The sequence below is a fragment of the Alligator sinensis genome, unplaced genomic scaffold (assembly GCF_000455745.1).
Source record: "Alligator sinensis unplaced genomic scaffold, ASM45574v1 scaffold143_1, whole genome shotgun sequence".
In the NCBI taxonomy this organism is placed as follows: domain Eukaryota; kingdom Metazoa; phylum Chordata; order Crocodylia; family Alligatoridae; genus Alligator; species Alligator sinensis.
The window spans coordinates 2,068,076-2,077,485 of record NW_005842156.1 but is presented as its reverse complement, the minus strand read 5'-3'; the positions used below and the strand labels follow the sequence as shown (position 1 = coordinate 2,077,485).

At 39.8% G+C, this 9,410-nt stretch overlaps 2 long non-coding RNA genes across 2 annotated transcripts in view; one reads left to right on the top strand and one right to left on the bottom strand.

The window, feature by feature from the left end:
- LOC102385032 overlaps positions 1-5,110 on the top strand; it is a 22,587-nt gene extending 17,477 nt beyond the window's left edge. The window contains exons 2-3 of the long non-coding RNA XR_324085.1: positions 2,139-2,294; positions 5,054-5,110. This is a non-coding gene — a long non-coding RNA (uncharacterized LOC102385032). The remainder of the gene's footprint in view (positions 1-2,138; positions 2,295-5,053) is intronic.
- Positions 5,111-5,696: 586 nt separating this feature from the next.
- Positions 5,697-9,410, bottom strand: part of LOC102384860 — an 8,228-nt gene continuing 4,514 nt past the window's right edge. The window contains exons 2-3 of the long non-coding RNA XR_324084.1: positions 6,711-6,774; positions 5,697-5,823 (exon numbers count right to left, since the gene is read on the bottom strand). This is a non-coding gene — a long non-coding RNA (uncharacterized LOC102384860). The remainder of the gene's footprint in view (positions 5,824-6,710; positions 6,775-9,410) is intronic.

Genomic DNA, 9,410 nt, shown 5'->3' with positions numbered 1-9,410 from the left:
GCAGGCCCTTAACCATATGAGTGGCCCTTCTCTGGACCCTCTCCAGGTTATCCGCATCCCTCTTGAAGTGCGGCGCCCAGAACTGCACGCAGTACTCCAACTGCGGTCTGACCAGCACCCGATAGAGGGGAAGTATCACCTCCTTGGATCTATTCGTCATGCATCTGCTGATGCACGATAAAGTGCCATTGGCTTTTCTGATGGCTTCGTCACACTGCCGACTCGTGTTCATCTTGGAGTCCACTAGGACTCCAAGATCCCTTTCCACTTCCGTGCCACCCAGCAGGTCATTCCCTAGGCTGTAGGTGTGCTGGACATTTTTCCTCCCTAGGTGCAGCACTTTGCATTTCTCCTTGTTGAACTGCATTCTGTTGTTTTCTGCCCACTTGTCCAACCTGTCCAGGTCTGCTTGCAGCTGTTCCCTGCCCTCCAGCGTGTCCACTTCTCCCCATAGCTTTGTGTCATCCGCAAACTTGGACAGAGTACATTTCACTCCCTCGTCCAAGTCGCTGATGAAGACATTAAAGAGTATCGGTCCAAGGACCGAGCCCTGCGGGACGCCACCGCCCACACCCTTCCAGGTCGAAGCTGACCCATCCACCACGACTCTCTGGGTGCGACCCTCCAGCCAATTCGCCACCCACCGGACTGTGTAGTCATCTTCTAACTCTTCAAAATATCACTTGAATGCCAGATTAAATAGAAGTCAATGAAAACAATGGCCCTTGTTTTCATAAAACAATTTCTTTCTTCACTATATCCTTTGCCTGGAACCCTTACAGAATTTTTTTGCCTATGCCAATTAAGGCAATCCAATAATCTGCAAATGGCAAGACAAGGGTAATAATACTCTTCATGGCCTCATCCTTCAGACTCTGCTCAGCAAAGCTTCCGTGTTTTCAACTGGAATTTGCTGAAGTGCAAGTCTGCAGGGTCAGGTAATCTAAGGATAATTCCATCTGCTTTCCAGATCTTGTATCAGGAATCAAACACAGCAAATTCAGCTCCCAGCAGATAGCTTAGCTATGGCAATTCCATCAGGTTCTGTTATGTTTTCTGTCTGCAAAGAGAAAAACATTAACTCTTAATCTAAATGACTCACTTGATGTTATAGAAAGCAATGTAGGATGTGAGAAAGAAAACATATTGTCAGTCTCACTGTAAGACCTCAGCTTTAATGGTCTCACAGCCCTCTAATTTAAGCCTCTAACTTAAAGAGCAATACACAGAAAACAGTGTCTTAGCTACAGTTACATTAGTGAATCCAGTGATACATGAAACAATTAAATAAAGAATAGTTTAGAAAATCAAGAGATTTTAAAATACAGGCTGCATGTCCCATTCACATGGGGATCATGCAGTATTTGAGAATGAGGCTAACTCACAGAATAACCCTTAGCAGTCTATTTCTGGTACTGTTGGAGGAGGAAGGCTGAAGCTTTCTCCTCACTGGTGATCTAGTACATAAGCAGTTACCTACTGCATTTCATTACCTCTCTTGAGGAGAAAATATTTGCTCTTTTTGGATGCAACAGAATACCACAATCTCAAACATGTTTCTACGACCAGTTCAAGTATTCATCAGTTAGATCAGGGCTGTCCAGCTTCTAAGGGGCTTGGAGCTGCACACCTCATTGGCTATACCACTGGAAGCTGCATGCTGTGTAGGCTGCACCACTGTAAACCATGGGGCCCCTGGACCTCATGTCACATGGATGTCCCCTCACTGCAGTGTGCATGCAAGCACTTCAGCCTCCCCAACCGCAGGCTCCCCCAGCCCTGAGGGCTGTCCTGTGCCACACTGCACTGCCCTCTGTGGCAGGGCCAGGAAATGGAAGCCAGAAGAGGTAGAGGGAGCCTAGAGACCCTGGCTGCTGCTGCAGCTGGAGTGATGGTAGGGGTGGGGAGTGGCATCTGGGATTTCAAATTAAACCTCATGGCCTGTCAGTTGAGCAGGCCTGGATTATATCATATTCTGTGGTCAAATTGTATGAAGAAAGGGTGGAAAAACCCTTTAAATAAAAGACTGATGCAAATTAAATATTCAAAAGGGTCTACTGATGTTGAGTATGCCACTAGATGCATATTAGCCTAACTTTCACTTCTACTGAGTACCTTATGTCACTTTAACTTGCCAGGACATCCAAGGAACCTCCACCGTCAAAGAACCTAAACCCAATGATCACTGTTGATAATTCTGTCTTCTACAAATACTTGAGGAAGCATGAGTAAAGTACTTCTGAGATGAACTACAAATGCTGCAGGCTGCTTCACTCAGAACATCTTAGGACACGGTAAGTTTCTACATTTCTAACAAACCCTCTATATCAAGATAATAAGGGGAAGAGCATAGCATAAAAAGATAGATGTTGTCCAAAGATGCATTCCTTTGCTCCCTGTTGTGAACAGAGACCCTTCCCTTGTATTCTTTTTGATTTCTGATGCTCAGGTACCAATGTCTCCATTAGCACTTGGAATTACAGCATCTATTAGTCAATATATAGATATTATTTTTCCTTTTACAAACATATTTCCTTTTCATCTAGAAAACCTTAGTAACATTTATGTTTGGTCCAAGCCTGGCTAAATATTAGGTCATTCTTCCTGTAGGCACTCATTTCCATTGTCTTTTCAAATACTGATCTTTCTCAGACTGTCTTCAAGGAAATGTCACTGCTTTGACTATAAGAACTGCGTGTGCATGGTATCATTGCTTACTATTTTGTATTCTTCAATGTGATATTACTGTGATTAAATAGTTAATGGCTAACATGTTAACTGGACTCTCCTCCCAGCTCTGATGATAAGGGATATTTATCAGGGAGAAATATTCACATAAAAGACACTAGGGAGGATTCTTGGCCCTGTGACAGCCCTTCTGTGTCACTCTGTGATGCCAAGCAGGAATCCCTGGGTACTGTAAGACAGCAGAGCTTTACAGGGAGAGTTTCAATGGCACTAAGAAGAGGGGGGTGCTCAGCTCCTACTCAGAGTCAGTAGAATTGGGCTCCTTACTCCCCCTTTCTGTTTTTTAAAATCTCCCCCCACACCTTTGAGCCATTTTAGCATGTGTGTGAATGCACCTTTCACTGCATGCTGTTTGACCATAGCTTGAAATACATGCTTTTATGGGACTGTTCCAAATCCCGGGGAAGTCAATGAGGGTCTTTCATTCGGGGAATCTTTTAGCTTCATTTTTTCCTTTCTACTCCTGTGGTAAGAGGGAACAGCCTGAGCTATCAGGTACCCAGGTTATAGAATATAATTGACTACTGTGCATTATAAACACACTGGCAAACTTCCAGAAGAAAATTGCAAGCTTGTATCATTCTGTGACCATGTTTTATCATCCTTATTTCTACTTTTGAACTCTGTTTATAACAGACGTGCATCAGTCAGGGCCTGTGCTCTAAGTGGCAGCAGGGGCTGGGGTGGCTGGAGCAACAGCTGCTATTTTTGCACCCCTTCTAAGTGGGTGCCCACCGTTGGTTATGCTACTGATTTATAAGCTTCTCCCACTTAAGATCTCAAGTCAAAACAACGACCTCTAAGTGAGTAGCCAAGTACAGGTACCCCTACGTCAGCTTCTGCCCTGCTTCAGAAATGTATAAGGAGTCACTATAGAGCATTACCAAGTTCCTTTCTCTACCATAGTGTTCTAAATTAACAGCATTGCTGCTAGACTGGTGGGCTAGTCCTATTAGCAGTGTAATTTAAAAAGGATTCAAAATCAATTTATAAAAGCTGTAGAGTAATGTTTCAGCAGGAAAATAATATTAAGCATATTCTTTGAATGACCTAGTATATTGCTTATGGTAGATAATAATTTATATATTACAGTCAAACACTATGAAATAAATATGTTTACACTGAACTTGCTCCAGAGATAATGTTCTATATTTGCTATTTCATCTTGGTTTTCAAAAGTACCACGGCACTATTTATTTCAACCTAAAGATCAGATGCTAAGAGTGAATGCAGATTCACTGGGGTGTGAAAATATTTGACTTTCTGACTGCAGAAGTGCTATGCTTTTAAAAGCAATGGAAGATGCTATTATTCTTCAACAGGTTTATTTCTTTAGCAGTTATTCATTTAAAGAGTGATTTATACCATTGACTATATTGAATACCTTAAAGGCTCTACTAAGAAATTCTTATTTCTTTGTGGCTGCATACTTGTTCTTTTCACATTTATTTCTTTAATAGATCAAATGAATGTTGCACTTATCTCTTCTGCAAAGTCAGGTGTTTAATTGGTGCTCTCCTGCCATAGTTATTTTTTAAAAAGCATTGTCTGAATTGTTGGGAAATAGACCCTGAAAAACATACTTGTGAAGAGTCTTATTCTGCCACCTTTACTCCCTTTGAGGAAAACTTTACTTCATACATAAAGTCATTGATTTCAAGGGGACTACTTGCAGGGTAACAGACTAGTCAGTGTGAGGAAGGGTGACAGAACTGGGCCCCAAGTGCTTTCCTTGAGAAGGGTTGTTGCAATGAAAATATTTTCATTTGACAGGTTTATTGTTTAACAGGTTTTAATTTAAAAGAGTTCCACCATAATGTGCACACCCTCTCAGTCCCATTCCATGAATTGAAATCCTATATGGACTGAAACTCATAATGAGAGTATGATGAATTTTCTAACCTGTTGTGTTTAGTAAGATTTGGTCTGTGCAGTGGAAACACTGTCCATCTAAAAAGAATGAAAAACACTAAGCCTGTTTATGGTTTTGTAATACAAGTCCTGATCCTACAGATACATAAAACTGAGCAAGTACATAGGTATGTGAAAAATTTAATAAGACTCTGTATAAGCATGTGTATGGGGAGCATACGTGTGCAGGAAAATGTTTGCACTGGCCCTCTAGGGAAAGTGTACATAATAATGTGTTGCTGCAATTAAATGTGTCAATATTTAACATACATACAACATTTCAACTCATAAAGCCTCATTTTCAGGCATGACTTGGACATTTGCACATTATAATTTAATGTTGGGGTTAAATGAAATGGTATATATTATCAAACTTTTCTATCTTGAACTGTAGGTATTAATTTATGGAGCTACACATAACCCAGCATTCAGGGATCTGCAGATGCACCAGAACAACAATGGGCAGAATCCCTCTGATAAATAATTTCTGATACTGTTTCTGAGGAGGATAAGAGAGGAGAACCTGATTAAAACAGAAAACAGATTCTGTGGAGCAAGAAAGAGAATACATTATAAAACCACGTAATAACCACATTGGGTTGTTATTCATTGCAGACTTCACTGGGTTGAAGAATGGACTTCTCTAAATGCAAACGCACCAGTTGTCTCCACTCTGCCAAACATATAAGGTTTCATAACTGACTTCCACTTTGTCATGCTTGCAGCCAGAAGATATAAAGCAGTGTGATGTCAAATTTGTTTCATTAAACAGATGCTTCAAGATCATTGATCATGCTTTTAGCAGAATGCCTTTTTTAAAAAACACAGTATACTCCTGCCTCCATACTCTATCGTACTGATGGGATTTTAATATTTGCAATAACACATGTTGACTAATTGTATTTACTTTACATTTCCTGTCTTCCAGGGATCTGTTAAAAGAGCTCATCAATATGTGAACAAACTTGCATGCAGACAATATGTATCATATGAATATTAAAAGATTTTCATTACTTGAATACATTTCTTACCTTGTTTTTTATGGGATCCCAGGGGACTTATGAATCGATCTGCAACTGAGTGGGATTGGCTTACTGACTGTGAATCTTTTGGTTGGAGCAAATGCTTTAGTTGAAACTGAGATGTGGGACTCTTATCTGAATCCTTTTTGAATAAAGAATATTGTTTCAGAAACATAAAATAGTGTATCTACTCCATTCAGTGAGGACAACTTTTAACCATGATCTCACAGAAAGCAAATGTATATTTTGTACTACTCATTGGAAATCTCTCATGCTAGATTAAAGTTACACAAGATTCTTGTTGCTTTTAGCAACAGTGACTTAGTATCTTGTGTCATAAACATTTGTTTATTTTTTTCCTTTAACTTATTTGCCCCTGTCCCCATGCACTTAATCACAGCATGCACTGTATGCTGATTTCCTCTCATAGTTAATTTGTATCCTTAGAAAAAAGCTATAGGAAGGTATTAATCTGCTTAACATTTCTAAGTACATCATCCAAGGGATTTTGTTTTTTTAATCTTACATATGCTCAGCAGAGTTACTGGCAAAAACTGTACATTTTCTTCATTTCATCCTTTCAACATCAAATGGTAAGCAGCAAAAATTGGATCAGACTTCAAAGACTCTGCTGTGCTCCAAGTCACAGAGCGACTCCTCCATTTCACATATTGAATTCGAGCAGGATATCAAAGTGCTACCAAAGAACCTCAGGTCCTTACTAAAAAAGAGGCTCTAACATCTGTAGAAAGTGAAGTGCACAGACAAATCACCTCAGGGAGCAGCTAGCATTTATTCTCAGCAGCAAATTTCCAGCCTTTTGATTCTCTTATTCACTGTACCTCCCTGTCTTTCTACAGAGCTAAAGTTCTTAGCAAGCAGGCTTTTGTCTCAAAGACTTCAAAACATCACTAACGGTTTCATGTTCAGATGGCTACGCCAAACAGCCACGAACACACTGCAGAACTGTGGACTTAGGAATCTGAAGTTATGAAGCCATAGTATCTTAGAAACTAAACTTAATAGTACCTTTTGTGTTTGTTTGTCAAGACAATCACTCTCTGCAGGAGAAGCTGCATTATCAGTTTGCTGCCTAAAATAACAGCAAAAAATACAGACTTTAAACATTAATTATTGCCCCTTTGCCACCAAAGATGTATTGGATCACACAAGTTTTGCTCATGTTTTTTTCTAATGATCTCAGCATGCACATATGATCCATTCTGAGAAAACACACATCAGTTACATTTCCTTTTATGACAAAATCCCCATCATTAAATATTTTAATAATTAGACAAGATATATGTAGCATATTTCTCATTAGAGAGAGAGATAGAGAGAGAGAGAGAGAGAGAGAGAGAGAGAGAGTGTGTGCATAAAACTATATTGGGTTTGTGAAACTTTTTCTGAAATTGAAATGTTTTTAGTAAGATAAATTTCACATGATTTTACTTAGAATTCTTCTACTCTCAGGATCCTGCCAAACACTACTTTCAGATGGCAGTTCAAATTCAGGAACTCTGAAAATCAGAGAGGAGAAACTAGGGTACTCCCAAAACCATGTGGTCTTGTAGATTAAGCAGAGGGAAGAAAGTGAGGGGGAGTCCTTGGGTTCTTGTTCCATCTTGGTATATCACTTTTTACATACTTTATGTAAGGCTCAGTCCTGGTCTCACCGAGTTGAGTTACTTACGCAGAATTACTTAAGGTCACAGGATCAGGATTAAAATGTAGGTCTTTTCTGATTGTTAAAATATGCCTCATCCACTGGATCAAGACCCTCTAGTCAAATGACAGCCTCTCTGAACGTGAGATTCATAATGGGTGGAAAAAAGTGGGCTCTTTGAAATACAGTGGTTGCTAGTACTATCTTTCAAAAACACTTCTAATCAAAATAATTCAAACTGATGGAGGCCATAAAATATTATGAAACCATTATCCTATGTAAAAAAAAATTGATACGTATGCATGACTACGTTGCTGTACTACATAAGAAGCATCTCTCTCACATGCTGACTACACATTTTAGGCCCAATCTTGAAGACTCTGACTTTCAATAGGATGCAAACTTCTTTCTCAAGTAGGTGTATTTGACAATGTCACTCTGGGTCTAGAGATCCGATTTGACCCAGTAGGCATATAAGGCCAGTCACAAGAAAAATGCCAACATACACAGTGGCAATAAAACATCCTCACATGCAGGAACAAAATAAAGAATTCACTGATAAGTACATTGCCTAAATTCTTTGGACTGTTACAGTTTCTATGACCAGAAATGAGTGTGCTTTTTGGATGTTGTATTGGTTCTGAGGGGTTTTATACTTTATTCTTTAGAACCTGTTATTTGGAAAGATGGTAGCATATTCTGCCCAAAGTAATAATTTAGATTTTGTTTAAAGGAACAGCAAGGATAAACTTTAAAAATGCAATCTCATTTTTACTAATATGGGAGTACGACATTATTTCACATTAGATTTATGCATGCATACTAACTTTAATGTCTCACAGGGTTTTCTAGATTTAATTTGTATAGTAGATTTATTTGTATAACTTGCCATTTCCCCTCAAGCACATTAGCATCTCTTGAAATGATTCGCTTTTTCCCTTCCTTATCGTAGAATTGGACCTGAACCAAACCCCAGATCACAGAACACCCTCAAACAATTAGGAGTGGTTAAAACTGAAACCTCCTTCTTGATCATTATGCTGCAAATGGTCTGTATCATTATAACTGGCTGAACCAAAATTCAAATTCAAACACCCCTCAATTTAGGGATGTTTGAAACCTGGAACTGGATCCAAATTCTGCAATTTCAATTAATTTCTGCTTCCTATTAAATCCATTATTCAGCATGTTTTTTTGGTTTTTTTGTGCCATTGACTTCAGTGAGAGCAGATTTTCATTCCAGATGTTTAGTAGGTAATATACAATAATTTGCCTTGAAAGTACCTTTAGTCAACACAAATAATCCCCTGGAATTTCTGAGATACTTAAGCCCCAGATTCCCTGGCAAAATCTCTGAGATTCTGTACTGCTGGCTAGAATGGTCATGAAGCAGATTGTATTTGGCACAGGATGCCCCATCCTCCAACAAAATGTGCTGTTGCTGATATAAGTACATACTTTACGATTGCTGGCTTTTATTCAAAAACACATTACAGATAGTTCTGCATTTCTGCATGACAAATTCCAAAATACAGAACCTTCAGGGTTGCTAAGGAGTGCATCAATAAAGTGGAGCAGCAAACACAGTGAGTGTTTTTCTTTATTTTATCATATAGCCCTCACTGTTTTCTGATGTGCAAACTGCAACTGTATTTGGATTCAAATTCTGTCCACTGATTTTCTCTCAAGTTCTTGAGGGCTGTAGTGTCCTTCTTTACACATAACATATATACAAATAGGACATAATGCACTGGGGGAGAGAGTTTTTATTTTGAAAAGGGAAGAGGGCCATGCAGTAGGCCTGTGCAAAACGGCTAATATTGGCTTCTGATTTGGCCGATTCGGGGGACATTGATTTGATTCGGTGATTCAAAGCACTGTCCCGAAATGAATTGGTCGAATTACACAGGCCCACCCCCCGCCCGCTCTCCCAGCCCTGGCAATGGCTGCCCTGCCTGTCCCAGCTCCCGGCACTTTGGGGAAAAAAAGCCCCAACTCCCTGGTTCCTGCCCAGCTGGGGGGCGATCCTCACTGCCCCCCACTGCCCCGCGCTGTGCGGGGGG